The sequence below is a fragment of the Gossypium hirsutum genome, chromosome A02 (assembly GCF_007990345.1).
Source record: "Gossypium hirsutum isolate 1008001.06 chromosome A02, Gossypium_hirsutum_v2.1, whole genome shotgun sequence".
Classification (NCBI taxonomy): domain Eukaryota; kingdom Viridiplantae; phylum Streptophyta; class Magnoliopsida; order Malvales; family Malvaceae; genus Gossypium; species Gossypium hirsutum.
This window is the reverse complement of record NC_053425.1, coordinates 30,742,764-30,748,763: the sequence shown is the minus strand read 5'-3', so window position 1 is coordinate 30,748,763 and position 6,000 is coordinate 30,742,764. Positions and strand designations below refer to the sequence as shown.

General features: G+C 37.7%; 1 non-coding gene across 1 annotated transcript; it reads right to left on the bottom strand.

The window, feature by feature from the left end:
- Positions 1-3,445: 3,445 nt before the first annotated feature.
- Positions 3,446-3,552, bottom strand: LOC121216422 (small nucleolar RNA R71). The gene has a single exon (XR_005912612.1). It is a non-coding gene; the product is annotated as a small nucleolar RNA R71 (small nucleolar RNA).
- Between the last annotated feature and the right edge of the window lie 2,448 nt (positions 3,553-6,000).

Here is a 6,000-nt window from a genome sequence, read left to right as displayed (position 1 = left end):
CATTTTTGTCCAAAATTTTAGAACTTGGTCAAATTGCCATTTAAGGACCTCTAATTAATAATTTAATGCAATTTCATGCTTGAAGCTTCTAGAACCCAAGTTTTACAACTTATTCAATTGGGTCCCTAAAGTCAAATTGGACATCTTAGGCATAGAATTTCTTCATGAAAATTTCACACAAACATGAAATCATGTCATATACCATCAAATAATCATAAAATAATTATTTTTATTTCAAATTTGTGGTCTCAAAACTACTGTTCTGACTACACCCTAATTCAGGATGTTACACTTTGAGTGTACTACTTAAGCATCCATCGGAATTCAATGATTCAACGAACATAAAACTCTTGACATGGAAGGAAAATCTTGATATGATATGATAATGAATTGAAAGAATATTTCTTGATGAGCTCATCTATGTTACTTGATTGATATGAGTATTCTGGGGACTAACATGTTTGATGGAATGTATGTGAATAGGCAATTTAGCCAAATGGATGGAAACATATCATTGTATGCCTAGATTTTAATAAACAAGATTTGTATGTTTAGTTCCTATTATACGAACTTACTAAGCATGTAATGCTTACTTCATTTTATTTTCCCTTGGTTTTTTAATGCTCGGAAGCTCGTGAAGGTTGGAAGATTATTGGAGCATTGTCATGCTATCAACTAGCATTTTGGGTATATTTAGTGAAATCATTTTTGGTATAATGGCATGTATAGGACAACTTGGCCAATAGTGGCTTGAAATTTTATTTTGTAACCTAGCCATTGGAATGGCTAGTAATGGTTCATTTTGGTATGATTAAGTAGATTATTATGTTATACATATACACATGTGTTATGTTATGAATATGTTATCAAAGGTTGCTATTGCCTAAGTTAATACAAGGTAAGTTTAAAACCACCTATGCATGTAATGGTATGCCTTGTTAAATGATGAATTTACCTACTTTAAATGCTTGGAATGGTTGGTATTGATTGTGTGTTTCGAGTGCAGGTCTTGAGTGAATTTTTGGGTGAGAAATGAAGCTAGAAATGGCTTCATTTTGTCCACACGGTCTAGACAAAAGACCGTGTGTGACACACGACCTAGTAACACTGGCTTGTGGTTAGGCCATGTGTCCCCTGCACCTAAATTTTAAGAAATAGAATGCCCAGAATTTGGAACACGGGAAGAGACACGGGCGTGTGTCTTTGCCATGTGAAACCTACATCTAATTTTGAATTGAATTAATTAACCACACGACCTAGCACATGGGCGTGTGGCATGGCCGTATGTACAAGTCAGAGAGTTACACGGGGTCAAACACGGCCTCCAACATGGGCTTGTCTGATAAACCGTAATTTATACATAGTTTTACCCCATACCTAGTGCATTCATGGATGGTTTCTCCTTAGATTTGGTGAATTTGATGCTCCTAATCCTTTAATTTCATGTTTTATACTTAAGAGAGCATAGGAGAGTAAAAAGAGTGAGAGACGAGCCGAAAACGGAGAAAATGGACCCATATGGGAAACAACACGGCCTGGACTTCCTCATACGGGTGTGTCACACGGCTATGTCAATTTGGCAGGATCGAAGCACGACTTACACGGGTGGATCACACGCCCGTGCCCATTTAACAGCCTTGACCACTGCCTATTAGTAATCGCACACGGGCATGTCACACGGGCGTGTCCTTGCCAAACCCAAGTTTAGTCCAATTTGGAAAAGGTCAATTTTGAGGGCTCTCAGACATTCCAAAGCCTATAAATACACCCTACAAGAGGAGAAGATGGGGGGATGGACAGTGGGAAGCAAGGAATTACTTAAGAAAAGCTAATTGATCCATCTCAAGAGCCGGATTCATTATCAAGATTGGATATCTCCCTTCAAGTTCCTTCAGGAGTTTTAGGTTTTCTTATGTTTTGTTATCTTTATGCTTTTTAGATGTTTTCTTTCATAAGTAAGAACTAAACCGCTAAATACCTAAGGGGAATGAAACCTAAGATAGATCTTGTTATTATTATCTGAATTTTATGATAAATATTTGACTTGTTCTTAATTATGTGTTCTTAATTCTTGTTTTGATATTCTAGGATACTGATTCAAGTTAAGCTCTTATTCAGAGGAGGAATAGACCCTGTCTAAGAGTAAATTTGTCATAATTAAGCGGAGTTGATTGCGCGCCTAGAGATAGGGTGATAAGACTTTGCCGGATTATGGTGAAACCTAATAAGGGAATCATAGATCAAGTTAACGCAATTCTAGGGTGTTAGTTAGCAAGAGATTTCAATTATTCAACCTAGGGTTAGACGTTATTAGTCTCGAGAGAGATAATAATATAACTTAGAGATTTCTACGGATCAAGTCAAATGAATAAATCATCTGATTCAGAGTCAAATAACAAGTGAATTCTAGGTGGATTTGTCCTTAGGTATTGTCTCAAGCAATCAAATTTTCCCAAAAGTATTTTCCCAAGTTTTTCTTTCTGTGCATTCTTAGTTACTAATTAGTTTAGACAACCAAACCTCTTAAATTTTAGGCTAGATAATAAAAAGGAAGTAAGTACTAGTACTCGTAGTTCCTTTGGGTTGATAATCCGGTCTTGCTGAACTATACTACTGTTCGATAGGTACACTTGCCTTAATCGTGATAATAAGTTAGTCTTAAGAACGTTTCATTTATAAATCTTTAAAACCTATTAGGAATATCATGTATCAAGTTTTTGGCGTCGTTGCCGAGGAACTAAGATATTAGGAACACTCGATTTTTATTGCTTTATCCATTTACTTTTACTGCAATTTAAATATATTTCTAATTTTTATTACTAATTCTTCTTTTTCCCTTTTTCTGACAGGTTCTTATAGTTTATGACTTGAAGAAACCCATTAGGACCATTACTTTTTGATAGTGAGATCTATCGTATAGTTCGCAGAAACCAAAGAGAACTAAGGCGAAGCTTAGACGAACAAGAGGACGATATTCAAACCACAACCAAGGAGATGGCTGAAAATCAGGAAAACTTGATACCTCCTACGATTGCTGTTAATCCAAGTAAATCAGAATCCTGATTTTCAGCCATCTCCTTGGTTGTGGTTTGATTATGCTAAACCTACTTTAACAAGAACTGGATCGAGTATAGTTAGACCTGCTATTTCCATAAATAATTTTGAACTGAAACCTAACATAATTCAAATGATACAACAGTTTGTTCAGTTTGATGGTTTGCAAGATGAGGATCCGAATGCTCATTTGGCGAATTTCCTGGAATTCTGCGATACATTTAAAATCAATGGCGTTTCTGATAATGTCATACGTCTTCGATTGTTTCCCTTTTCATTGAGGAACAAAGCTAAAAAGTGGTTGAATTCATTACCACAGGGGTCAATCACTACTTGGGAACAAATGACCGAAAATTTTTTACTAAAATATTTTTCGTCGGCTAAAACGGCTAAATTACGTAATGATATCTCTTCTTTTGTGCAGATGGATTTAGAGGCACTCTACGATGGATGGGAGAGATATAAAGACCTTTTTTGAAGATGCCCTCACCATGGGTTACCACTCTGGCTACAAGTTCAAACTTTTCATAATGGCATGAATTCTTCGACTCGACAAATGGTTGACGCAGCTGCTAGCGGAACCATCAATAATAAAACACCTGAAGATGCCTATGAATTTATAGAGGAGATGTCACTGAATAACTATCAGTGGCAAGTCATGAGGACAAAGCCAACGAAAATAGCTGGTCTTTACAATGTCGATTCGGACACCATGCTCTCTAATCAGGTAGAACTCTTGAATAAGAAAATAGATGATTTTCTTAGTTTTTTACAGGTTCACCCAGTAATGCAGTGCGAAGCAAATGGAGGTGGATTGAGCACTTCAGAATACCCACCTTGTAGCCACAACATGGAGAACAAGGAGTTAAATTATATGGGTAATAATCCTCGATCTCAAAACAATCCTTACAGAAATACTTACAATGCAGGTTGGAGGAATCACCTGCATTTTTATGGGGAGGCCAAGGAAATCAGAAACCACCACCCCCTCTAGGTTTTCAGCAACCACCACACCAGTAGGAGAAAAAGCCAAACCTTGAGAAGATGCGAACCAAATTCATCTCGGTGTCAGAGACTCGTTTTCAGAATACCGAGACAGCACTCAAAAATCAACAAGCATCAATCCAGGGGCTCGAAACTCAGATTGGACAACTCACCAAGTTGATTCCTGAATGACCACAAGGTAGCTTCCAAGCAACACTGAATCTAACCCAAGGGAGCAACTCAATGTAATTGCCATTCAAGATGAGGAAGGGTGTAACACCCCGAACCCGAAACCGACACCGGAGTCGAACACGAGGTGTTAACTGACTTTAACCCCTTATAAAATTTATTTTCCAGACACTGCCCAATCTGTGTACTAGTCGTTTTAAAAATCATATCCTGAGTTTCGTAACTCAAAAATCAGTTTTGTAATTTTTCCCAGAAACTAGACTCATGTGCCCATCTATGTATTTTTTTCTAGAATTTTTGGTCGGGCCAATTAGTACAGTTTATTAGTCAAAGTCTCCCATGTTGCAGGGGTCGACTACACTGACCTTTGCCCATTACGACTTGGATATCTCCCTGCACGGGGCTTCAATACTGATGCCGTTTGTTTCTATGAAAACTAGACTCAGAGAGGAATCTGTACATATATGGTACGACCCATAATTATCTCTGGTTAATTTATAATGAATTTCAAAAGTCGGAGCAGGGAATCCAGAAACCGTTCTGGGTCTGTCCCACAAAAATCTGTTTATCTCTTAATATACTGCCCATATGATCTTTTCGTTACTTCCCCATGAAAACAGACTCATCGAGCTTCGATTACATAATTTATCCATCAATTAATTCCACTCCTACTATTTTTAGTGATTTTTCAATCTCATGACACTGCTGCTGCCAGCATCTGTTACGAAAGTAACTAGGTCCATTTCATGCCTACCCTTGATCCAACTCAATCGAACATTCGTGCCATTTTCGCATGGCTTAAAGTTTACATGGCAAAGTTCAAACACAACGTAATAGCTTATACATGCCAAAATGTTCTTCTAAGCCAACTAAGAAGAAAGTACCAAAACTTGCTATCCGGTGTGATGACTTCGATGACGGCCTGACCCCGCAAAAATAGATGAGTCCAAGTAACCTATAATGGGTGACAAGGAAACACCGAGTGAGTTTATAACTCAGTAAGTCATAAGCAATGCACTACCATCCATCAATAACATTATCACAAGAGGAAACAAAATGGAACGAGACAATTTACTCCATCCATACCGAACCATACCATAGTTCCTCCAACCTATCGATTCAGTTTCATATCAATTCATGCATTCACATTCCATATACTCATCAATAGGACATTGAAGCATTTTCATAAATCAATTTATTTTCGTTACAATCAAACGACTAAACGGCCTTTCACCCATCCTACGATAAATTTTATGTACGTGACTTCAAGTATATTTATCACATAGGTTCAAACTTACCGAGCTCAACACCAAGTATAAGCATAGCACCTATTAGCCATGTACTCAAGACACTTACCCGATCCGCTGTCCGCGATCGACTCAATAGTGTCGCACACATAGTGTCCATAATGATTCACGAATGTATATTGAGTCCGCACACTCAGTGCTATATAATCAACTCGCACACTTAGTGCTACGTAATCAAATCGCACACTTAGTGCTACATAGTCAAACTCGCACACTTAGTGCCGCATGGTCAATTCGCACACTTAGTGCATCATATTCATTTGCACACTTAGTGCAACATAGTCAAATCGCACACTTAGTGCTGTACAATTTAATCCCGCGCACTTAGCGCCAATCTCATGGTCATAAATGGTTATACCCGCACGTTTAGTGCCGAGATCAACAACTCAGTACATCTTACCTCTTTTCTTTTCATTCAACAATTTCATCATCACATACGTACATGCATATATATATGTGTATATTT